Below are 26,752 nucleotides of genomic sequence, written 5' to 3' on the forward strand. Positions count from 1 at the left end.
GGTGGATAAAATGAACTGATCTGGAGTGGAAATAGAGCGAGAATGAGAGAGAGAGAGAAAGGAATCCAGTATGTCTTGTCCCTTTTGAAGCGTGTTTAGATAGCAATTAGCAGTTCACCCCTCGAGCGTCTGAAGTAGGCAACTGCTGACGCTTTGAAGATCAAATTAACCAATTACGGGCAGATAAGACTCTCAGGAGTTCTACCTCCCCGTTTTATCATGGATACTACATGCTTGTGAGATAACAGAATATTTAGGGAGTAGCACTGCTGTCTGCTTGTCACGGCATTAGCCACCAAAGTTTTTCTGGAATACTATTTTTTCTTCTGATCAAAGCGTTATTGCACTTTCTTTGAAGCTAGGTCATATGAAGTGCTTTTCCATAATCGGTACCTGTACCTGCAGCATGCCCCCACTTTGGAGAAACTAAGTAGTGTGCTGCTTTATACACTGTTGCTAGCAAAGCCTATTTTAGCACTAACAAAATAACAGCAACCTAACCACCAAAATCAATATCCTAATTGTACTTTTGTAGTGCTTTACCTTAGACTCCGATCATTCAAGGATTTTAGAGATCCTCATCAACTGGTGCCATGATTGGTTAGACTTTTTAACAGATTCAAATGGACTTAGTGTTACGACTCCTAGTGAAGACACATGCAAAGTACAGCGGTCTTGAGTTTTGGTGATATTGATTAGTCTGACACTTGCAGTAATTACCAGATACAGTATCTGTCTGTGCATTGCACTCAACAGTTTATGGATACAGCTGGCTAACCACGCTTGCAAACATTAGTTGATAATTGAGCACATTACTCTCTTGTCCAAATATGCTAACTTCAGGCTAAGTAAAAGAAAACAACATGGAAACAGCCAAAAATGTTAAATTTGAGGAACTTTGACGAACTCTGATGTCAAACACTGACTTTGGGCTCCAGAGTGGTTAGGCTACGAGTGGAAAAATTATGTAACCAAACAGCTTCAGAAAAGGTAAAGTCTAAAACAAAAGTAAAATAGTTTAAAAAAAACAAAACATGTTTCCTAACTTGAGGCCCTAACTACCTCAGGAGAAGACAACAATAAAATTTTAAGAGGAGATGGGGTTTGTGATTAAAAATGACTGTTGAGCTGGAAGTGAGAGTATGTTGTGAGAATACTAAAGTCAAAGCTGTAGTTGATCAGCAACCAGTGTTCTGGAAGAAAAAGTAAGTTATTTTTTGTCAAGGGTGTTTCTGAAGAGGTTGGCCTCAGTACCTCATCAGAAAGGACTGCCATACAGCGAGGTAAAACAGTGACACAACTTACCCTACATTTTCTTCATCTGTGGGTCTCGGATTACAATATATTTGGCTTCCAACCCTGTCAATAGCAGCACGTTGCTTAGCTTGCAGTCCATTAATGCTTCCTGCTTCTCAAAACTAGAGGCTACACTGTCTATAAATACCTCACACAACTCTTCTTCAAAGAAACCAAACCATCCGTTTTACATCAGCAACGCTCAAAGTTTAAGAGTGCACCTTATCCCTGAGTCAAGTTTACATAAACTGACAGATGTGCTCCAAGAAGGAAAACAAATGAAAAAAAAAAAAAACAGCATTTGCTATATTTGTCTACATAGTTCCCACGCTCAGTCTTCATTCACGGGAGAGAAAGGGGGGTTTGAAACCTAAGATGCTTCAGTCAAGCCTGTCCAGGCTGACAATGTCTCAATGAAACATGTCGGGGGGAAACAGGAAAAGAAACCGTAACAATGCTATTGTTGCTATATTGGTCGGCAAAGTGACAGCTAAGGACCAAGTACAGAGAGGGTCTTTTTGTTTTGCCTAGTCTATTCATGTCAATGCAGACTTTGTATATGGCAACTTATGGTGAGCACATAAGTACTGCTATATTTGGATGGATTGGATAATTTCACTTCCATATGACTTCCATAGACAATGGTGAACAGTCTCTGTGAAAAGTGCTACACAAGCCGAAAACTATTTTACAAGTGTTTTCAGACAAGTTGGCATCTTCCAAACAAACTATGGACAACTGTGGTAATCTGCTGGTGACCAAACTTTGACCTGTACGTATCAAAATACGTGGGTTTATAAATCATAGCAATCATAAACTATTTACTTTTTTCCCCACCAAAAAGTTCTATTTTATGAAGACTATATGGTTAGGGGTTAGGGTTACTTTACATCAGACCTCATGAGGTTAAAGCCATTTCCAACTTCAACATAAACTATCACTAAAAGTGAGCAGCACCTAGTTCTATTTAATGCATTTGATTGCTTACTTAAGGCCTCAAGTTAGGCTACAGTGACCTCCCCTTCCTCAAGTTCTCCACTGTCTCGCAGATCAAACATAGAAACCTGGATTTCCTTGATCTCGCTGAGCCACCGCAGGTGAGAAAAAGCACTCGCAGACCTGAGCCCGTGTTATCCAGCTGTCACCCACATGATTCAGCACGCACAAGATGCATGCACGCTCTCACACACATGCACTGATGTGTACTTAACACGGCTCAGCACAGAGAAATTCAATAACTTGACCTCTGGGAGGCTTAAAAACACAGAATGAGCGACTTGTGCGGATGTGAACAACGTGTAGAGCATGTAGTGCAGCTAACCTGTATACGAAGGTGTTTTATCCTATCTGCACATACAGGACTTTCAATAGAGGAGGAAGGAATTGGGGAGGACAGTACAGATAAACATCTCCACTTTCAAATTAATGCTGTCAAACTCCCTGCACACTTTAGTGGAAAGCAGACAAAACATTTGGGACCTCTGAAGCTGCTCTTACACACTCAAGTACTCAAGTACGAGTGCACTTTTAACCATCCTTCAAGGCACTGTCTCCTGTCTCCTTTATGTGTGCCGGCGCTTCAAGCAACCACCAAAATATCCAGTGGCTCTTTGAATTTGGGTCACAAAAAGCCAGACTCACATGCTACGTAACAATGCCCACACACAGACTTTTTTGGTAAGCTGCCAAAGTTTTACAGCTAATACCTGTCGACCTCTTAAAGTGGGATCAGCTGATTTGCTCGTGTCTGTGGAAGCTGCCACACTTCAGGGAGGACCACGAGCCCAAATTAAAAGCTGAAGTTCTTCAGAACTCCTCGCTATAAATGTCTGTCTAGCAACTGTTTCTTCACAAGTTTCTTTTCAACCACCATACAGACTGGCTCCACACTACTCGCTGGCTCCACACTACTCGCTGGCTCAGTCCTGAAGCCACCGCTCTGTCATTATCATTCCAGCAATGCTGGCACTGAATGCTTCCACTCCTTATTTCCACTGAGAATACAGTCTGATCTGAGATGGAGGGTGAAAGCATGCGGGAATCCCCCAGGGACTGGGAGACTTAAGTAAACTACTCTAAGAAGAACTCCCTCTGAGACAGCCCACACCTCCCACACCTCCTTACAGTAAGCACACACACATACAAAAAAAAATAAAATACAAATCAAACTCCCCTCTCTTCTTCCTGTTCCTTACCTTCCACATGATTAAAATCCCATCATCCACAAACAAAAGTGAAAAAGAGAGGAAGAGAGAGAGAAGTGGGAGTGGGGGGGAGGGAATGTCAGCTATCTTTGGCTCTCTCTCTCCTCTGTGGGATGCAGAAACAGCAGCGGCGGCGGCAGTGGCAAAAGCAACAGCAAGCAGCAAACTTGGGACTCAGAGAGGATGTAGCTGCATCTCCGTGGCTGTGTCATCACCTCTCATGACATGTTTCCTCCCCTGCCTGTGTAAGCCTTTCCATCCTGACCCGGCACAGAGAAAGAGAGAGAGAGAGAGAGACGGGACAAAGTAGTGTACCGCCCCCCTCTCTTTATCCCCTCCTCCTCTGTCCATTCCTCCCTTTCTGTTTCCCTGTATTCAAATCTGCCAGCGAGCTGCTCTGTCTCAAAGTAGGCCAATCACTGAATTGCTGGGGGGTGGAGTCAGGGCCCGCTGTGTGTGCAAGTGTCCTTGCAGTCATACAAACAGACATTGGGTGTGCATGTCTACTTATCCTTGCAGTAATATGTTTTGCATGCAAATTCATATTCCAAGTGTGATGAGCACAAAAAAAAACATCCCGTAGTTCTCAAGAGTGGATTTTCAAATAATTGCTTAGTCTCAGATGCAATAATTGAACAAATAAAAAGCCAGACTCCAGATTATTTTGCTGGGTTTATGTTTTCGTCTTGCAAATATTTACTGCATCTCTCAGTCACTTCAAGTGCCCTCTAAATGGCCAAACCTCCGGGAGTGAAAAATGAAGCCAGTAACAGCAGCTCCAAGAGTGGTTACTTGAGCCTGAAATGCTAGAAAAGACAAAGTCCCCACAGGCTCTCATGTTAAAATGCCCAATTTCATAGCATTAAAATACACGCTTACAGATACATGAAGCATTTGGGGTGTTTATGGATACTTTCCCCTTTCGTAACAGCCTTATAGTAGACACATTTTTTTCATAACTTCTCCTGTTGGATATTTTTAAGGCTAAAAGTTAGAGGTAGGGCTGTTTTGATTGGCATAGATGATAACTATAATACTTTTAATCATGACAGATATGGCTTGCTTATGTGGCACAGATTGTCCAAGAACTTTCAGGTCTATTCTTGGTATATTAAAGTGCAGCACCATATTAGCCCATAGCTTTGCACCAGTTAGTGCTTCCAGCACATACAGATTATGCAGCTTGTTAATTGAGCTAGCTTATATTTACACCCCAGTCACTCAGGCCGAGATTGTCGCCCCAGTTGGCAACTGGCTGCCAACCACCATTTGGTATAGAAAAAAAAACTTCCTGAGTGTTTGCTGTAGGCAGCTGGAACCCTGCAGTCTGAGTCATCCAGGTTTAGAGTCCATCAGTGACCGCCCAATAGCCTCTTGTCACTGGAGAAAATCTATATTTCGCAAGTAGTTGGCAAATGGTTGCTGGAGGTTGGTAGGTGAAATTGTTTGCTAAGCTTGTTTGTTTACAGTGCCTGGTGAACCAAACTTCAGATTGCCACAGTTGTCCATAGTTTGTCTGAAGATGCCTACTTGTCTGCAAACACTTGCCAACTGCTAGTAAAGTGGTAGTAAAGTAGTTTTCAGTTTGCATAGCACTTTTTACTGTTGCAACATTAACTTTTGCTTTAAAGGCATCACAACCCTTTCATAGTTTCAGGTATTGTTTGGTAGTTAAGCATAATGGAGGACATAAAAACTGTTGTAAAAAACATTGCTAAGATTACATTTCTGATTATAGCTAATTTGTTTGGAGATTTGCAATGCAAAGTCAGTTCTTCAAATGCATCTGCACAGGTAGCATGCTAACACGAAGGAAGCCAAGAATCCAGAGCCCGAACTTAAACTGTTCCACAAATCACGTGTTGAGCTGTCAGGATTTAAGGCTCCATTTTCTAACTGTGCATGTTTCTAAAGACGAATCACTGTATTGATCGGTTACGCTGGTGCCAGTACTGAAAGAAAGACCTGATGTGTGTCCTCATCAGGATAGGGATTTGTGTTGACGTATGGGCCTACAAGTTTTACATTATTCACTTCAAAATAATAATATGTGTGTCTGACTTTTGTTGAATAAAAGTTACATAAAACTGAATTGCTTGAAATACAAGTGCAGCAAGAAGATGAGGAAATCTCTTATTACATATTACATACTGACAATATGTTGTGGTAAAGACACAAGTTGAATTTGACATTTAACTTTAATTTATACCAGCTGTGCTACAGTTAATAGCAGTTAGTGAGGAAGAACATTGTTTATGCTAGGGAGCTTAAAACCACAGATTAGTATAAATGCCGTGACCATGATTTGTTATTTACTAGGAGAACAACAAGCATAGTGGAAGCTGTACTAAAGGCGAATGCCATCAACAGCAGTTCAAAGTAAGAACACTTCAACAAATATGTTAAATATTTGTCAAATGAAGTTCTCTTTGTATTGGAGATGAGTAAAATCCACTACACATGAGACACCTGTGTATTACCTTCCATCTGTCCACCCCTGACACGTCCTCAGCACAAATTCACCCTCTGTAATTTATTTAAATGCCTCCCCAATGTCCCGATGTCACTCCCTCTCTCCCTCCACCTTGAAACCTCAGCTGTTTTGGCTGCTCCCCATAAAAACAATCTCCTCCTTTTTTTTTTCCCTTTTTTTTTAACACAGCCCACAAGGAAAGCAGCTTAAATTAATCTCCGAGATGCAAGTCAGTCGCACACGCAGCCCACGTTGGCCTGTCATTACTGCAATCTTTGATCCAGAATCTTCAGCTGCTTGGAAAGCCTACCTGTCTGAAACGCAGTGGACAGTTCATTTTGAGAAAGCGATTATGTGTGAGAAATGGCAGAAAGTCTGAATCAAAACCATTTTTGAGAAGTCTACAGTTTATGTTTAAAAAAAAACTTGATAGCAAGCAGCTCATTGCTAGCTTATCTGAAATAATCCCTAACATTTTTGCCCTAGAGAAGTGACTCCTCTAGTTTTTGAGTGTAGAACATGGTTCCTGCTCTTGCAGTGGATTGTCGGTTTAACTCTATCTTGCATGCTTGTATGGTTTGGCGTGAAAATATGTTGAATATGCCAGATAAACCTGTTTGTTTGGGTCTGCTAAGTCCCAAACAGCATGCCTAAAACTGTCAATGCTTGGCATTTCGTTTCACTGGCGCGTTTAACAGATTCCTATTAGATAATGTATTTTTGGAGTTCTTATAAGGTCATTTAGAGCCAAAGTGGTAAAATACACTTAAAGTGGGAAAGTATGGCATGCTTAGTGAATTTTTTAAACATCAGGGAACATTTTCATATTCCAAACCCTAGACTAAGTTGACTAAAGTGTATGTGTATGCTCAGTGTGTGTGTGTGTGTGTGTGTGTGTGTGTGTGTGTGTGTGTGTGTGTGTGTGTGTGTGTTGCAGTTGCAGGATTCTGGTGTGTATTTCTGGCGGTTGGAGTGGGATCAGTCGAGGTGAGGCTGCTGCTAAAGAATGTTCTTTTGGAAAAGGACAAGGAAAGAGTTTCCATCTCGGGTCAGTTGCCGGCAAGAGAGCAAGACCACTCACTTTCTGAACACTCTTTACCAGGCCGGCAAGATGTGAAGTGTTCCCTCGCTATGTGAAGAAGGAAAAGTAAAAGCACATGCAGTTAGTAAAAGAAAAAGAAATGTCAAAGGAAAAATATGACCCTACGATCTAAGAACTAAGAATAAACATGAGTTGACTGGTGAAATTGGAAAATATGTCTCGCTAAAGGTTGGAGTTTCAGGAGTGCCTTTTTTAAGTCTCAGATATTAGCTTCACAGAGATGGCAAGCATAGTCAGCTATGCTAAGTAACATACAAACACATTAATCGAATTTCTTTCTGCTGGTTAGTGCTGCTTAGTGTGATAGAGTGTGATACAATTACAGTGTGATGTAATTGTAGCAAAATTCTTAAAAAGCCCACCTAATAATGAAAACTATAAGAACTTATACATTTTAAGATAGCTAGTTACAAAAGTATCCTGCTGGTACCACTGAGGAAACTAGCTATACACATACCAAAGCTGTATTCTTAAGTAGACGTTTAAGCTTGATTGGGACTTCTATGGAAAATCTGGGTCCTAACTTACGTCGTAACCTGAAACTCCTTTTAGTCCTACACCATAACCTTCCACGCCACTCAAGTCACTGCCGGCTGCATCGACCCAGCGTGTAGTTACATTTCTCAGGAGGTGCACGTCAGGTTACATATAAGGTTACGGTGTAGGGTTAAAAGGAGTTTCCGCTCCTGATGTAGATTTCCTGCTGAAGCATAAATAACACAAAACTCTGTTTCTGCTCTAAAGTTGGGCCTTTTAACATTTGAGGATTGACATATTTTCAGAGTCAGACCCCATTGGTCATTTAAGGAACTGCAGTTTTTCACAATCAGCATAACGTCAGTAAACTTGTGTACGATCGCCAGTTCCTGTTGGAATTACGAACATCGACCAGTTCTCAAGCAGTAAATTCATCAGACCATATCTTTGTGATGCTAATACCTGCATATAGGTCCCTACTGATCAGAGAAAAACTCTTTGTGAGGAAGGTAAGTTTGGTCTGAGGGATTAATGGAAGTCTAACAGAACTGCTTTGAATCCACGCAGACATGTTCTGAGCTGCTGCCACTGATAATCAGCACACTAATGTGCAGGAGTATGCTACATCTGTATCTGCCTACATCCATAAATGCACAGAGGACCTCTGTGTCATAAAGAACATCCCCACTAAGGCCAGTGAGAAACTATGGATGATACAGGAAGTACATGAAAAACTAAAAGTACAGAATGAACCAAGCTCAACTGTCTACAGGGGATGCCATTTCCTCTGCTTTCCACCGGAGCTTGGCACTTGTGGAGGAGAAGTCATGTATGAATGCTTCTTGTTGACTTCAGCTCAGCATTCAATACGGTCAGCAGATGGTCAACAAACCAACACCCAAGGGTATCTGGACCCCCATGTGTAACTGGCTGCTGGACTTCCTCACCAACAGACCTCAGTCAGTAAGAGTGGGAAACAGCATCTCCAGCTCCATCAGCTCGCCTCAGGGCTCTGTTCCGAGCCCACTGCTGTTCACGCTGCTGACATATGACTGCAGTGCCGCATCTGCTTCTAATCACATCATCAAGTATGCAGATGAAACAACAGTGGTAGGTCTCATTAGGAACAGCAATGACCTGTCCTATAGAGAGGAGGTGAAGCGATTGGTGGAATGGTGCAGTGTTAATAGTCTGTTCCTGAACACTGAACATTAAGAGGAGCAAGGAGATTATCATCGACTTCAGGAAAAAACAGCCCAGTCATTCCACACTTGTACTTGAGAACAAGTGCTGTGGAGGTAGTCAAAAGCATCAAGCTTTTGGGGGTAGAGATAACTGACAGCCTGGACTGATCATTTTATACAGGATCAGTAGTTAAATGGACTCAGCAGTGTCTGTACTTCCTGCTCCTGGATGAGGAGAGCATACCTTTGCCCTCCCATCCTCTCCACTTTCTACCGTGTCACTGTCGAGATCGTGCTGACCAGCTGTACCTCCATCTGGTTTGGCAGCTCCAGGGTCCCAGAGAAGAAGTCGCTACAGAGAGTGGTGAGAATTGCTGAAAAGATCAGTGGGACTTCTCTTCCATCCATCCAGGATATCCCACACAGACGCTGTCTCAGCAGAGCCCGTAACACCATCCCTACTATTCAAATTGCCATTATTCATTTGATTGATGTTAATCACCAGTCTATTTTGCCATCTGACTATATTTTGTTCTATTGTTTTGCGTGAACAGCTTTTACCTATTTCTTTAAAAATTGCTGCCTACTTTTGAACTTACCATTTATTCAGTTTTCTGTACCACTAAAGTGAGAGTTTGCTTTCCTTTGAAACAAAGTTTTGTCTTTGAGCGTACACAGACTCAAAATGTTTTATTCCACTGATGCAACACTGTAGACATGGATACTGTATTGTGTTGCATTGACAGGTCGTCTGTTACTTTTTTTCCCCCCTTGGAAGTTATCCAACAGCACTCTTTGGAATTAAAACATGAACACGAGGACTCTTCATTCAAGTCTCTCAGCACACAAACAGTAGCTAAAGCTTTGTGTGTGTGCTGTAAAGCAGCGTGACTGTTTTTCACTTTGAACTATATATCCCTGTGATGCCCCTGGTGGTATTGTGATTGTGCTTCAAATGTCATTGTGGAAAAAGACAAAAGGGTGCTGAGTATTAGAATAATAATGGCTTCATTTTATAACTTTTAAAGCAAGAAATAAAAGAAAAATATTTTTTTCTTCTTTTTTTTTTTTTAGTAAAAACACACAATTTTCCATTCTGTTCAGAAATGTCATTTCCGTGGAGATGTTTTGACACACACATAGAAACACAGATGTATTCACAAACCAGAGAGACCGAGAAAGTTTGACTCTGTTTGTATTCAAGGCTGCGGTTTTGTTTGTACCCAGAGAGCTTTTTTTTTTTTTATCATCAGCTGTAAGAAAACATGAGACAGATAATAAAGTTAGTGACGGTAAAAGATTTTCTATGGAAACCCAAAGCAATATTTCCAAGCTTGATTTTTATCGTCTGCTTTATGAAGGCTGCTCCATCTTTTGGTAAAATATAGGGTCTGTAATATTGCCTTTTCATTTTCAAGTGTCCCATGACGACTCTCAATTTGGGAAAGGTTGGCCTCCGCTCAGAATTTAAAGAGGCTTTACTTTTAACTACCAGGAATGAGCGGAATGCAGAGGGGTCTGTCTCCTCTCTCGGACCATTACAGGGATAAAAGACGACAGGGTTATGACCAAGACCTTTGCAGAGGGCAGCAACGCCATGGGTAGCCTGGGATTTGTAGGATTTACCTCACGTGTGCACTTCAAGGTATTTAAATAGACCCTGGTCAACATCCTGGGTGAACGATATGCAAAAAGACAAATTCTGTAGAGTATCCAACAATGCAAATCCTTTCAAACCCACCAATCCGTGCTAAAAAAAACATCAGATCCATCTGCATATTATCTTCCAGAGGCACTTTTACGACTTGGATGGAGAGCATCTTAAAACCTCCCCTCTTCACTGATTGTTATCTTTAACAGTATTTACTGTATGACTCATGTGAAGCTTGGGAGATATTCTGTATAGGCCTTCTTATGTTTGCTCTCAATTGCAGACCTTCTTGTATAAGACCAAAAGAAAACACGGGGCCATCTTTGTAGTTGCAGTAAAAGCCCTTTTGGAAAATGCCAAACAGATTTCCCCTCAAGCTGACCTTTGGCCCTTTTTTTAAGAGCAAGTTCACATGCGGTCAGCAGAGGACTGGTTTTAATCAGGAAGTCGAAGACATACAGCTGGTACCAGCTGAGACATTGTCTGCTTTGAAGTGCAGTTTGGGATTTAAGAGGGTGTAAAGTAGGAATGAAGTTGCATTTTGGTTGTGCTCCTTTGTGTGTTTTGGGAGATACTCTTGTGGAGCCTGGAAGCTATCTGTCTCTGTCAAGTGACCTCAGTAAATAAAGTGATCTAATCTGCGAAAAACTAATACACAGAAAAGCCTCGAAAAACAGACATTAGGAAGGGACAAGAGGCAAGACAGACAGATTAAGAGATAAAGAAGGGGGGGGGGGGGGGTAGTGCAGGAGATAAAGAAATCAACATGATAAACACTAAGTGCAAAGTCTCTCTTTTCTCAGAAAATGACTATAGATCAAGAGTAACCTTTCTGTGTCAGCAAAGAGTAGTTCCAATAACAAACAAATCAGATGTGGGGCCTCAATTTGCTCTGTTAGTACACTCCATGTAGTGCACACTATTTTAAAATAAATTATATTGCATATTATGTGAGTTTGTCTCTAATCGAAGACAGTGAGTTGTCTTAGTTTTAACTAATTTGACCCTACACCTGGTATTTCAATGAAACGCTGCTGCTAGCTAGTGACCAAACTCAGTGATAGGTTGCTATGCAATGGCTAGCTAAAACTGCTGTTATCCTATGCTCTTCTACTGGAACAGCAATGTTATTCAGGTAACCTGTTAGAGCAGGGGTGTCAAACTCAAATACACAGTGGGCAAAAATTCAAAACTGGAACAAAGTCGCGGGCTAACGTTAATATTTATTGAAATATATTTATTCCTCCAGATATAAGAATGAATCTTTTCTTATGGACTCAAACACGTTTTGCTGAAAAACTGTATGAAAAACTGTAAAAATATGGAACAAGCAAAGCTTAATACTAAACAATATATATATTAGCTGTATAATACCAGTAGGCCAGCTCTAATAGTAATTTGGTATGGCTTCACGGGCCAAATGTAATTAGGCTGCGGGCCAAATTTGGCCCACGGGCCAGAGTTTGACACCTATGTGTTAGAGGATGTTCAGATGGTGAAGGTTTTATTCCAAGAAAATATCCTCCACGCCATGACATCACCACCACCAGCCTGAACCACTGACATAAGGTGGCTCCACACTTTCATGTTATGCATGCCAGACTCTGACCATACCATCTGAGAGTCATCAGACCAGGGTTCTAACCATCTATATTCCAAATTTAGTGAGACAGTGTGACTTGTAGCCTCTTTTTTCTGTTCTTCACTGACATGTGGCTCCTGGTGTGCTCTTCTGCTTAAAGGTATGATATCTTGTGAACCATTTACAGATGCTCTTCTGCATACCTGGGTTGTAACAAGTTACTGTTGCCTTCTTATCACCTCAATGCAGTCTGGCCATTCTCCCCTGACCTTTGGCATCAAGACGGCATTTTCCCCAGAGAAGTGCTGCTCATTGGATAGTGTCTCTTTTTCAGACCATTCTCCGTAAACCCTAGAGATTTTGGTTGTGTGGAAAAAGTCCAGAAGATCAACATTTTCTGAAATACACTTATAAAATGTGTTCAATGTGCAGCCCATTGTGTTGGATTGTCAATGCAACCCTCTTCTCCCATTCTTCACACACTGATAGCAGCACCGCAGGAGAAATGCCAGCACAGGCATCCAGTATCCGTACACAGCAAAATCTCCAGTGTTACATTAACAGTAGAGAGTGTCTATATGGGTCCACACTTCTGAGTGTTAAATACAACACTGTTGAGTGTTAAATTAACACTTTTGAGAGTGTTATATGTTTAAAAGTAACCTAGTCAGTTTTGAAGATTAACAATGGCTAACACTGAGCAGTGCTGATTTTCTAACACTGGAATATTCCTAACATTTTGAGTTATTTTCCAGTGTTAGAAAATCAGCACTGGGAACGTGAGCATTAGCCGGCTCTTGGGCGGTCGCTGTCACGCACAACCAAGTTTGTTTCTCTGTTCAGCCATTGTTAATCTTCAAAACTGACTAGGTTACTTTTAAACATATAACACTGTCAAAAGTGTTAATTTAACACTCAACAGTGTTGTATTTAACACTCAGAGGTGTGGACCCATATAGACACTCTCTAGTGTTAATTTAACACTGGAGATTTTGCTGTGTAGTTTCAGGTGCTGCACATCTCGTATCTTCACACCATAGACAATTGTCTTCAGATGACCCCAAAGATAAAAGTCTAAGGGGGTCAGATCGGGAGACCTTGGGGGGCATTCTACTGGCCCACGATGACCAATCCACTTTCCAGGAAACTGTTCATTTAAGAATGCTCGGACCTGGCACCCATAATGTGGTGGTGCACCATCTTGCTGGAAAAACTCAGGGAACGTGCCAGCTTCAGTGCACAAAGAGGGAAACACATCATCATGTAGCAATTTCAAATATCCAGTGGCCTTGAGGTTTCCATTGATGAAGAATGGACCCACTATCGTTGTACCCCATATACCACACCAAACTAGAGATGGCACGTTACCACTTTTTTATGTCCGATACCGATATCATAAATTTGGATATCTGCCGATACTGATGTGAATCCGATATAGTGTGTTTTTTAATCAATAAAAATGTTTTTTTAATATCTTGCTGCTTTTTGTATAAGTTCATACTCAAGTTACAAAAAAACAAACACTAAAGCTATTCTGTTATACCTGTATGTAAAAATATTTCATAGTTCAGCAATACTGATCAATCTAATAAACTTAAACCTACACCATCCTCCCTATTCTGGTATTTTAAAGAGTAAGCAACCTAACTAATAGTGTTCTAAAACTCCCAGCAAAAAAAAATTAAAAATAGGGAACCCCCCACCCTCCACCTCATGATGCTTAATCGACGTAATCAACTTTAATTTGATGCAGTGTGGGGAAAAAAATGCACAGAACTCAATTATTTTTCAAGAATAATTAAATAGATTCAGCATCTTTCTTCAACAGAATTGCAGACTGCACAGATGGAAAAAGTACAATAGCTTACCTAGGGTATATTAGACTTAATAGTTACTTTGTAAGGGTGCCATTTGTGAGTAGCTAATATCCGCAGAAGGGATGTTCGACTAATGCCACTCTCCAGTGACATGTGGCGAGTGCTACGCTTTGGGCTCTTGCTGAATGAAGCTAGGACAGCCACTGATGTTTCTTCATTAGTGACATTTTTCTTGCGTCCACATTTTGGCAAATCCAACACTGAACCAGTTTCACGAAACTTAGCAAGCAGTTTGCTAACTGTAGCATGGGAGATGGGTGGTCTCGTAGGGTGTCTTGCATTGAAATCTGCTGCAATGACCCGGTTACCGCCAGATATCAACACAATTTCGATCCGCTCCTCATGTGTTAACCTCTTCAACATGTCAATGGCTGTGAACAAAGAGAAACTTGTAAATAACTCGTGAAAGAATAAAGTTATGTTGAAACCAAGCACACCATTGTTTTTCTTGTGCCATTACCAATAAGTTTGATGTGTCACATGGCCCTCTTCCTATTGAAAAAACAAAAGTTGTATCCAAGATGGCCGACTTCTAAATGGCCACCATGGTCACCACCCATCTTGAGGAGTTTGCCCCCTCACATATACTAACATGCCACAAACAGGGCTTTAATATCAGCAACCACTCCCACCAACCATTGTTATTACGGTGTATCCATATAAATGGCCCACCCTGTACTCAGACCAGCCCAACTAGGCCCAAATATCCTTCCACTTTCAAAGTCCCTTAAACCAGCTTTTCTTTCCCTTTCTGATGGTCAGTTTGAACTTAAACAGTTGCTGATTAAACATTGGTGCTGACAAGCAGTTGAACAGGTCTTCCTAAAAATGTGTGCTCAGTCTACATACTATACTTACATACCCATATGTCACTGCATGTACATGAATGTACCCATTCACTCAAAATAGCAAGAGTACATATGGACATATGCGATTTGAGAAACAAGAAGAATACTGAATGTTGCACATTTACAACATGAATCAGCAGATAGCACAGAATCAGAGGTGAGTCTGCACTCACGTCTATTTGTGTACGTGAACTGGATGAACTCAAGCCTGACATACAACAATATTTTGATTCCCCGCTGTTTGTGTGTTCTGAACAAAAAAAGAATGAGACAACCGAGGTCAGGCTGAGTAACAAACTCTGAACCATGAGCAGTTGTGAACATTTCCTTTCAAGCGTGACATGGCATTGGATGTGATTAAAAACAGGGTTACAGTTAAATAAGACTCAGAGCAGTTCTTTTCCACATTATTCATGTGGGGTACTAAACATCCTCTCTTCTAGATCCATTGTCTAAATCTGGCACATTACCCAACAGCTAGAGCTCAAGGTCATTCTGTCACCACTGGAACATCATCTGGGCTAATGCAAACATGCCCCTATGCACAGAGAAGCGTGCAAGCATAAATGCCCCAAAAGCCTGCACACGAATGTGCACCCGTATTGCACACGGGCAAACGGGGATAAACATAGACATGTGCACATAAGTGTACTCGCACACATGCATACATATGGGTGTCAGGCAGCATCATCATTAGCTGTCAGCGGACCCAGTGTGGCCTCAAACTGTCACTGAAGGACTCCCGTCCCCGATGCTTGCCTTCAACCCATTGCAGTACCAGCTGGCACGCTATGACATCACATAATTTCACCAAAAAAAGACTAAGACAAGAAATGTCTGTATCTTTAAAACAATAATAATAACAATAATAAAGGTCAAAAATGTTTATTTTGAACAAAAGATTGACAGCGTTTTAGGAGTTTAGCCACAAAACTAAAAAACGAAACCACTGGTTTGGTTCATAGCCTCCAACGGTCTTGTCTTTGTTCAGCATTTCAGTTCAACAGTTTGAATAAATAAGAGCTGCTTATTACCAGCAGGCTACCACAACTTCATTATTTGTTACAGCTGGCTGTGCTGCATGCATTGTGCCTGGGCAAAAAAGAAAATCTGTCTTGGCATATAAGACAAAATCATTTTAGCTCAAAGTCAAAAAGCTTCGGCTTTACCGGAGCTTTCGCCTGCACCTCGTATCATCAGCAAATGGAAGTCATTTCAATTTATAATGCTAGTCACAGAATAAAGGCCTGTATAAAAAAAAAAAGAAGTCAGGGAGCTTCATAATATAAGCATCATTTTCACATCAGTAAATTTTAAATGATACCCAGCACCACTGATGCTAAGGCGTATTTCTCTGACCTGCCTAAAGGCTCAATCCAGCATTAATACTCTGTCAAACGTAATAAAGTTGGACAGTTTTTTGACCAGGCTCTCATAAACCGAGACACTGAAAACTGTGTGGAAGACCTCCATAAAACGGGGCTATCTTTAAGCCATTTGTTATTGATTCATGAATCAGCTTAAGGGTCAGTAACATCCTGCTTTTTTTTAAGTAGCAAAGAGCAAAAAAGATCAGATCATTCTGCCTTTCTTTTTTATATTCCTATTACTAATACCAATCCAGTTTTATTAGATCAAGATGCAACTTGGGAAGGTTTAAAGAGGAAAAAGCATCAGCTACACATAATAGGTCACTGGATATTCTGCACCACTTGGTGAGCATTAGCCGGCTCTCGGGCGGTCGCTGTCACGCACAACCAAGTTTGTTTCTCTGTTCAGGCATCGCTGCATTATCTATTAAAATTCTCACACGGGGGCAAGAGTACCGCAGAGTGTGTCTGCCATCTTGAATGAGGGTGTGATGAGGGTGTGATGAGGCATAAAAATTCTCTTCACTCCTCCTTCCTTTCAGCCCAGGCTACAAACGAAATCCAGTTTAAGATATTTGCCGTTTGTGGCCGAGAGGAAGGTCGGCGTGTTTTCCCTTTATTGTCCTGTCAAGCACAGCTGAATACCACGGAGCTTTTCAAACTAAAATCCTAATTATGCCCCCGTGTAACCCTCTAATTAGTACATTACCACATCCGTCGATAATGCTCTACTTGCATGTCGCACCCATTCAGCTCACCATTCGTCCTTGCCTCATTGTATAATTCATGAACCGCACATTCTACAGTAAATGACGGTCTTTACAAACTTGGATGATAAAGTACAGCAAATGTCAGTGCCTCATAAGCACTGAGAGTACAGCTGGTAAATTGCTAGTGTTGATAACATTTTATACATTTTTTATGCTACCATAGATGACATGAGACAGTAGCAATTACATGTTTATAACCCTGGTACATTTTAATATATGCTATATTTTGTATTTGTTGGTGATTATCAAATGTGATATTTATGAAAAAGATTTCAACAGTCAAATACTGTTGTTCAATAAAAGCCCCTGGCAATTCAGATCAACACTCAGGGTCCAACATAACTGATGAAACAGCCCTAATTGCCTTTTAAGCATAGACTGTATATAAAAGATAGACAGACCACCTACCGGTTTTGGACTCCACATTTATCTCAGTGGCATCCAGATGGGGCCAGAAATTACCACATCTGGAGGTAGTACTAAGAAGTAAATAATAAACCAAGGCTAAGCTTTACCACCATTGCCGTCTAGAAGATGTGCAGCACCTGAAACTACGGATACTGGATGCCTGTGCTGACATTTCTCCTGTAGTGTTGCTATCAGTGTGTGAAGAGTGGGAGAAGAGGGTTGCATTGACAATCCAACACAATGGGCAGCACACCGAACACATTTTATAAGTGGTCAGAAACTTGTAAATAACTCATGAAAGAATAAAGTTACGTTGAAACCAAGCACACCATTGTTTTTCTTGTGACATTACCAATAAGTTTGATGTATCACATGGCCCTCTTCCTATTGAAAAAATAAAAGTTGTATCCAAGATGGCCGACTTCTAAATGGCCACCATGGTCACCACCTATCTTGAGGAGTTTGCACCCTCACATATACTAATGTGCCACAAACAGGACTTTAATATCACCAACCACTCCCATTTTATTACGGTGTATCCATATAAATGGCCCACCCTGTAGATCAAGCACTGAGCAATGTAATTAAATAAAACTATCAACAGCTGCAGGAATAACATGCATATGATTCAAAAAAGAGTCATTTCATGAGTATATTTACTTTAGGTACATTTACTAAATATTAAATATATTGGATTATACAACCTGTGAACTATTAGGATAGCCTTTTTCCATCTTGCAAAAGGAATATGCATCACAAGATTATGGAGCTCTACTTTTCACAGAAATCTGTCAAAGAAAGAAGCCGAAACGCGTTGGTCAATTACTAAAGTTGTTCATCTTCCCTTAAGTGTTGCTGGTGTTCCTGCATTGTGAATTTTCCCACTGGGTCCACAGTAAAAAAAATAAAATAAATAAAAAAACAATTAACAAAAATGTTCAGTTTAGTAATTACCGGGGCGCTACCAGAACTTTTTTTCTGTAATTTTACACATTTATTTATTCATGCTAACAGATTTATTTCATTTTCCACAGCAGCATTTCTTGGATATGTGGAAAGACTCAGAAATGCTGTTAAAGCTGCACTTCTTTTTTCTTATATTAAGATATCTCAGGAATTTAAAAGTGTAGTTAAATATCTTCACAGTGACAGAAAGGGTGGTTTCAGTGGTTTGGCCCACTTACGATGGGTTGCATGTGGCCCCTGATGTAAAATGAGTTTGACATTATCAATCTAACAGATGGTTTTGATTGGTTACTACTTCCATGACATGTGATCATGTGACTGACTGGTGATTTCAGATGGAACCACTGTGTATATTATTGTCTACTTATAAATTCTTTAAAACAAGTATTGTATTACTTGGATGGAAATTATGAAGTATGCTGTAAAGGGTTATTAAATGCTGCAAACTGCATCTGTTAAGTTTTATAAAAACATTTGTAACTTTACAGAAACTACCCAGACAAAGTTCATAGATGCATTAATTAGGAAACCTCAACTGGAATAAAAACTACTTGGAGTAAAGTTAAAGAAAACTGCAAAAAAAATAATAAAAACATGATGGACAGATTGAAAGTGTAACTGCATATCATGTAAGATGACTCTCTCCAGACTGGCCAATGATTCAATCAGCCAACTATGACATCACACCAGCTGGAGCACTGATACCGACTGTGAGAACAGAAGTGCACACCTTACTTTGGGTTAAAAATAAAGAAATAAAAAATTGCAGCTCCCATCATTTGAAGACCTAACAGAGGTCATAGGAAATTCTATGTGGAGATGATTGAGGAGCAAGTTGTCATTTTAAAGTCAAAGGCTTCTTTAGCTGAGCATTCCCACTGTGAAAAAAATGGACTTTTTCACAGGTGTGCCGAATGACTGCGTGAAGCATGAATAAGTTATAAGTGAAAGTCAGGCTCTCCAACCTCCCTTTGCTCTTGTACCCTGCAGTGCAATGCTGCTCTGTGATTACATGTGTGTGTGTGTTCATGTGTGTGTGGTAGTTAATGTAATGCAATAGTTAATGTACTATAGTCCACCCAACAGTGAGAAAATACTCTGATTTATGGGACTGCCATCGCCTGTGACAGGAAGAGCACACATTTGCGCGCGCACACACATCGGGAACAACTCGCTTTGCTCATACCGCATAAAAAAGTACACATCTTCTATGGCAATAAAAAGAATCCAAGATGCTAGCTGGGGATGCAGATGACTATGAAATAGAGTCAGTGAGAGGAATCGAAAGCTGGAACATTAATCAAAGAGCATGCATTTTGTATGAAGGAAGGTGGGGGGGCCTTAAACAATGTGATGGCAGCATGGCAGTATGAGACAGTGATTAATTATGAATGGAATAAATGATGCTCTCAGTTGGATCATTAATGGGCTGAATTATTAATTAAGTCGTCTGGGCTTTAATAAATCCTAAATATATTTTTGACAATGTTTACAGCTTCAAGGCACGATATGTGATCAAAATGTAAACACACAAGTTTGTTCTGCCTTTTAAAATTTAAAGAGAAGTATACAACATTTGTTAATCGTGTTTGCTTGTGAATAAATTTTGAATTGGTATTAAAGTGGAACTGACATGATGGTGGGGGGTTCAAATAATGAGGTGATGCTCGTGAGCCTAAAGCTTAAAGTTCAGCCTTCAGGCTGCTCTAAATACTCCCTGTCTGGTGCAAAGACACCACTTGCTCCCCAAACCTTCTTTTTGAGGCTCAACCAATCAGAAAGTTACCCTAAAGCGAGAGGAGCTAATGTTTGCTTGTTTCACATGTCCAATGGTTGACAGCGAGGGCCAGAATAAGATAAATAAGAGAGATTTTGAACAGTTAATTCTCCAAAGTTGCTCCAGCAGAGTGCAACAATAACAATATGGAGTTCCAATAAAGAGAGATGGATTTTACTTTATTTGTGTTGCCATTTCATCTCTCGGTCTTTTGATGAATGATGATTGGTGCAATAGCAAGGCATTGTAAACTGCTGCAGGTACTTATTTACTCTATTACTCGTGGAAATGCAGACACATATGTGCACATTATGCCCCACCTTCTACTGCCAAAAGGAAAGTAACCAAACATATTTTCTTGCAAATGAGTAATATATAATCTTCTACTGCTGCTTTAAGGGGGAATCACAGTTGATCATCTGCCTAATGGATAAGGAATTGCAGAATTATCAGAGACTATAGCCTATTCCAGTTCTGTGTTTGAGGGATTCGCTTAGACACATAAGGAATATTTCGATTTTTTTAGATTGTAAAAGTAAATCAATGAACCAAAAACCTGTCCACATAAAATAGGAACGTGACTTTGGTCCCTTTGCTTTTCAGCTGTTTATGGGGAAGCTGGACAGAGACAGACCCACCTATTTAAGTCACTTCGAATGCATTATTCAGACAGGGAGATAAACGGGAGGTTTTTGTTTGCGCATGCAGGTGCATCCCAGGGGACGATGCTTCTTAAAGCGAATGACATTTGCTTCCAACATGGTTGCCTGCCCTCTCTACGTGTCTTGTTTCTCTATCGTGCTGGAGCTGTCCCCTCAGGCTGGGCCAACACCTTGTCTCTATTCTTCTAACATCAGCAGAGATAAATAGTGCCAGCCACAGACACGCAGGGCCAATCTCACGAACTCACACCAGCACATACACACTGACCTCAGAGGTTTAATCAATAAACCACCCGCAGCACTTTTCCAAAGCTTACAGAGAGACACTGTGGGACTACTTATGTGTGTGTGTGTGTGTGTGTTTTGTTGCCACTATCCAAAAAACTCACCCAAACATGCCAATCTATAAGCCAATAGCAGCACTGCATCCCTTGGAATGCACAGTTTTGTATATCTCAGTTCATGTTATCTGTTTGCACAAAAGAAATCCATTCTCAGCTGTGACGCTAAAAGAAAGTGTTTTTTTCAAGTGTTTGACTCTTGCTTGGAAGAAGCATCACCTCCCATTAATACAAATCGACTTATAGATTGAGTACCTCACAAAAATTAAATTCAGTTTTGTAGCACCAAATCACAACAAAAGTCATCTCAAGGTGGTTCATATTGCAAAGTAAGGACAATAATACAGAAAACTACGACGGTCAGACGATCCCCGTGAGCAAGCACTTGGTGACAGGGGCAAGAAAAAAAACTTTTAACAGGAACAAACCTCTTTCAGAACAAGGGTCGGGGAGGGGCTCCATCTGTTGTGATTGGTTGGGTGGTGAGGGGAATGGAGTCATTCAAAGCTGAATTTGTTCATCCCTGTTTATTGTCTTGTTCCTGAGAACCAGGACATGTTTCCATTATTGGTTGGAGATCATTATGTAGGATTGTTGACAAAAGTTGTGGTTTGTGTCTTGCGATCACTGGTAGCCCCTCCCAGTAGCCACTGATGTAAGTGGGCCCATCAAATTTTTCATCCCATGGTGGTGCCAACTTTTTTGTTTGTGGCTCTTGATTGTTGGTAGAAAACACCTAATTGTCACACAGATTTTTTTAAAAGTGAGAACTTTACATATCAATCTGCTTTCTTTAATTGTTGTCCAACTAGGTTTGGGGTCTGTAGCTTATCCCAGCTGAGATTATGTGAAGAGCTGGGTACACTTTGGACAGGAAAAAGGAAACCATTAAAATATTCAATTACACCTTGGACAGGTATATTGGATAAGCAGTCACGAGGCTAACACACAGAACAAGCCTTCACATTCAAAATCACACCTTTGGGCAATTTCGATTAATCACTAACTGCATGTCTCTGGACTGTGGAAGGAAGGTGGAGGACCCAGAGAAAAGGTTGCAGCCAAGACCTTCTTACTGTCAGGCAACACTCAAAGGTCTATTACGAGCTTAAATACGGGCTAGTATTTCCACAAGATCAGTGGCAATTTCTGGGGATATAAAAAGTGTTATTTTGTTCTGTTTATTGTCTTGTCTTTTTTTTTTTTTTTTTTTTTTTGGATATTTGAATCAGGGAGGTCATTTTCTTAAAAAAACAAAAAAAAGTATTTTCTTTATTTTAACATTATATGCTAACAGGTAGGGATGGGTATCGTTTAGGTTTTATCCGATACCGGTGCCAAATCGGTACTTTTGAAACGGTGCCGGTGCTTAAACGGTGCTCAAACCGGTGCTTAAAGAATGGAGAACACAAAATTGGTCCAAAAACCTCTCATGTTCAGCTGGTTTTTTGTAAAAAGATAACAATGTTAGCCTTTTCTTCAGCTGTGGGGCATATATGGTATCACTCTTGGCTGGAAGCAGTGCTTAAACAATGGAAAAAACACAAACTTTGTCCAAAAACCTCTCATGTTTAGCTGTTTCCCTCTTTTTCTTTGGTCATTTTAGCCTTTTTGGCCAGGGTGAAGGGAGTATCTGCCATCAAACAAGAAGACAGCCGCATGTAGCTATGATGATGTTTGCTAGTTCACCTTACATGCATTAATGTAATAACGTGGTTAGCCTACCCAACGTAAATTGCACCCGAACAACATTAAGCTACTCACGCAGAGAAGAACGGCTGCTGCTGCCATCATCATCCGTCATCACTACATCACTACACTGGCAGGGCTAGGGGCCAGGACTCTCCTCTTCGGGTTTTTGGGGGATGTTGCTAACTCCGGGTCCGATAACAGGCAACCCACCCGCAGTAGATGTGCTCGGTGTGAGGTCTCGCAGCAAGCTATCAAATACGGCGCATTTCTCGGCTTTTTAAAAAAACGCTATGCGTCGCCAGGTGTTTCATCGGATTTGAGGTGTTACCTCCTTTGACAGTATCACAGTATCAGCTTAAAGCACTTGTTGCAGGCTGCTGAGTTTGCATATTTTGCTGTGAAGTACAGCCAGACTTTTGACCGCTTTGCCTTGGGCATTTTAATCTGTAGCTCTGCTCTAAAAGAACGTACGTACCTGGACCCGCCTACTATCCTCGGAAACGTAAAATGATTGGCTAGAAGTGTATCACAGCTCAGGAAAAAAAAGCACCGAAATAAAGCACCGAAATGTGCGCTGCTTTTCGGTCTGGTTACTACCGTTTATGTCAGAACCGGTGCCATCATGGCACCGGACACCGGTACCCATCCCTACTAACAGGTCAAAATCACAATATCAGTTAAAAGGGTCGATATCAGCAGATACCAATATTACGCTGATATCTAGGCATCTTTTTAATCACTTGCAAGGCACCAAATCACAACAACGGTACCCTCAAGATGCTTTATATTGTAAGGTGAAGACCCTACATATCGATAGGACCCACTAAAATACAGTTCTAAATATTACTTATAAACCTCACTGAATTTATTTCAGGAAAACATGCACCATAATTCTTTTTGCATTCATGTATGCCATGCTAATGAATGCAAATCATAATAAGGTGAATTAATATCCAAGAAATTCTCAGCACTGTGTGACACGGATGAACCTGTAAAGACGAAATTAGGCTGCATAGGGAGTACTACTTGACACAGCTCCTTTTTGGAGCAAAGAACACTGGTGTCACAAACTGGTCCCACATCAGCATCCAGCAGAGAAAGACACCCCCACATAAAAAAAGACCATCCTGATAATTTGCGGGCATTGGTAGTTTAAACAGTGTTAAAATGTGTTTGTTTTCAAGGGTGTAAAGATGCACAAATGCATTAATGTATTGTACAGTGTATTAGCCAATACAATACAATTTGAGAGACCTTTCCAGTGCAGGGAAGGGATGTTGAACTAGAGCAAACTTTTTCTTTCGTTCTGCTGCATTTTTCCAACATAGCTTGGCTCCTACATGACTGTGATACTGTTGACTAGTCACATTCCTATTCTGGTTTTCCCCTAATGCAGACCAAACAAAATGAAATCTGAGTCGCAAGTCTCTGGAATGGGTTTTGTGTTTGGACAGTGTAATCCTTTGTTATTCTTACATTATTGGTTGTCGTATTGACAATGAATTGGCGGGTACACCACAATGTTCAGATTGCACTGTGACAGTAATCTCCATCCACCCACGGGTTATTCTTCATTCATAGTAATGAATTTATAGTAATGAGTAATGAATAATTTAAATAAATATTTAAATATATTTAAATATTTGTTTTCACTGAGAAATATATACACTGGCTCTCTCACTATTTTACTTACAAATCAGAACTCTACAGTTGAATACTGGCTCTCCTAAAAGTTGGGGGACCTTTTAACCAAAATCCACAATGTGATATCAGGATACAGTGATAATACTGCCTGTTTCTGACCATATTTTTCTTTAATGTTCAGCTGCTCTTTTTAGGCTCGGAGAATGGCTACTTCTGCACCCCTCTGCAAGTTTATGAATTCTCCATGAGGACACATCGACCCCCTTCTACTTGTAGTCCAGACACCGACTCCGAGCTTCAGCTGATCAAAGAGCCAATTAATGCTGGCAGCAGTATGCGCACAGTGTTGCAGTGCTAATCAATGGCATACTAAACTGCACAGGCACAAAGACTTGGTACATGCACTTTTCATGTCCTGGTGAACATTGAAATTATAGTTTATTTTGATAATACTTCAGCATAATTGCGAGATGAATAATAATAATAATAATAATAATAAATTTTATTTATGAGCGCCTTTCAAGTCACCCAAGGACACTTTACAATAGGATAAAACACCTAGTAAAACAATGGCAGAATAAGAACAATAAAATAAAAGCACAAGATAAAATGAACAAACAGTGGATTCACAGTGGATATGCAGATTTGAACAGATGAGTTTTGAGTTGGGATTTAAACTGGGGGAGAGAACCAATATTTCTTATTTCAGGGGGCAGAGAGTTCCACAGCCTGGGAGCAGAGCAGCTGAAAGCTCTGCTTCCCATGGTGGTGAGGCGGAAGGAAGGTACAGTAAGCTGGATAGAAGAAGAAGAACGAAGTGAACGGGCAGAACAAGTGGTGGTTAACAGGTCAGAAAGGTAAGAAGGAGCGAGGTTATGAATGGCCTTGAAGGTGAGCAGAAGAAGTTTGAAAATTATCCGGAATTTCACAGGGAGCCACTGAAGTTCCTGAAGAACAGGGGTGATGTGCTGGTAGGAGGGGGTTCTGGTGATAATGCGAGCAGCAGAGTTCTGAACCAGTTGAAGCTTATGGAGGGATTTTTGGGGGTGACCATGCAGAAGAGAATTGCAGTAGTCAATACGGGAGGTAACAAGACTATGTACAAGAATGGACGTAGACTGGGTGGAAAGAGAAGGAAGCAATCTGTTAATGTTACGTAGATGGAAGTAGGCAGAACGGGTGAGATTATTGATGTGAGATTTATAGGAAAGTGAACTGTCTAGGATGACACCAAGGCTCTTAAAGTAAAGTGTGCGTGTTAGTCCCTCTGCATTTAACCCATTCACTCAGTGAAGCAGTGGGCAGCCACCAGTGCAGCGCCCGGGGAGCAGTGTGTAGGGACGGTACCTTGCTCAGGGGTACCTCAGGGTAGCCGTTCAGTGGAGTCGAACCCCCGACCTTCCGATCATGGGGCCACCACTCTACCTACTGAGCTATCCCTGCCCCTCTTAACCTGAGGAGAACTGAAAACTGGAGTTGTGGAATGCGCAGTGATGTTTCAGAATCACTGACAAGAAGCCAGAATTGCTTCTAGAAAGAGTTTTTGTTTGTCAGGCTGTCCACTGTGACTGTCTTGTCTGGACGCAGGCAAGTACTACAAACAAAATGGACAAGAAATCATATCAGAATGGGTGCAGGGACAGTGTTACTTGAGGAAAGCTAAGACTATTGTAATTATGTGAAAGCAATACAGAATACCTGAGAGCCTGACTGCAATATATTGCAGTACATGTGTTGAATTCTCACCTGGTGCCTGTTTGTTATGTTTTTATTAGCAGAAAAAGCACAAAGTGATGCACAGAACTATGCAATAAAGCTTACGCCTGAGAGACTGGCCAAGAACACAAGTAAATATACAAATACATGATTAAAAATTCATTTTCTTAGCTAGGAGTGGCTCCTGGTGTGGTCTTCTGCTACTGTAGCACCTGAGATGCTCTTCTGCATACCTTGGTTGCACAAAATAGTTATTTGAGTTACTGTTACCTTCCATGCATTAGCTCAAAGTAGTCTGACCATTCTCCTCTGAACTCTGCCATGAACAAGTCATTTTTACTGAATGTGTCTGTCTTTTTTGGTCTGTTATCTGTAAACCCTAGATGTAGCTGTGCTGGAAAATCCCAGTAGTTTTAGAAATACTCCGACCAGTGTGTTTGGCAGCATGAACCAAAAGTTCAAAGTCATTCAGATCGCCCTTTTTACCGATTCTGGTACTCGGAATGAACTTCAGCAGGTTGGCTTGACCATGTCCACATTCTTAAATGGACTGGGTTTCTGCCGTGTGACTGGCTGATTAGAACGAATATGCTCACTGTGAACTTGATGCCATGTTTTCCACCCTGTTGCATCCATAAACTGTACTGGTGCAACATACAGACAAGCCTGCAAATGATCTCACAGCAAGCCGTATTTTTTGATAATTACATTA

At 40.8% G+C, this 26,752-nt stretch overlaps 1 protein-coding gene across 2 annotated transcripts in view; it reads right to left on the reverse strand.

Moving 5' to 3' along the window:
- Positions 1-26,752, reverse strand: part of LOC146681667 (E3 ubiquitin-protein ligase Midline-1-like) — an 89,438-nt gene that overhangs the window by 57,434 nt on the left and 5,252 nt on the right. Inside the window, exon 1 of one of the 2 annotated variants that reach the window (XM_085448247.1) lies at positions 3,492-3,757. The exons of the other annotated variant lie outside the window; for it this stretch is intronic. The gene's annotated coding sequence lies outside the window, so the exon portion shown is untranslated. Of the gene's footprint in view, positions 1-3,491; positions 3,758-26,752 lie in introns of those variants that run through there. 2 annotated transcript variants of the gene reach the window in all.

The sequence above is a fragment of the Copadichromis virginalis genome, linkage group LG23 (genome assembly GCF_057382275.1).
Source record: "Copadichromis virginalis isolate Kocher_CV1m ecotype Utaka linkage group LG23, C_Virginalis_male_GT1.1, whole genome shotgun sequence".
Classification (NCBI taxonomy): domain Eukaryota; kingdom Metazoa; phylum Chordata; class Actinopteri; order Cichliformes; family Cichlidae; genus Copadichromis; species Copadichromis virginalis.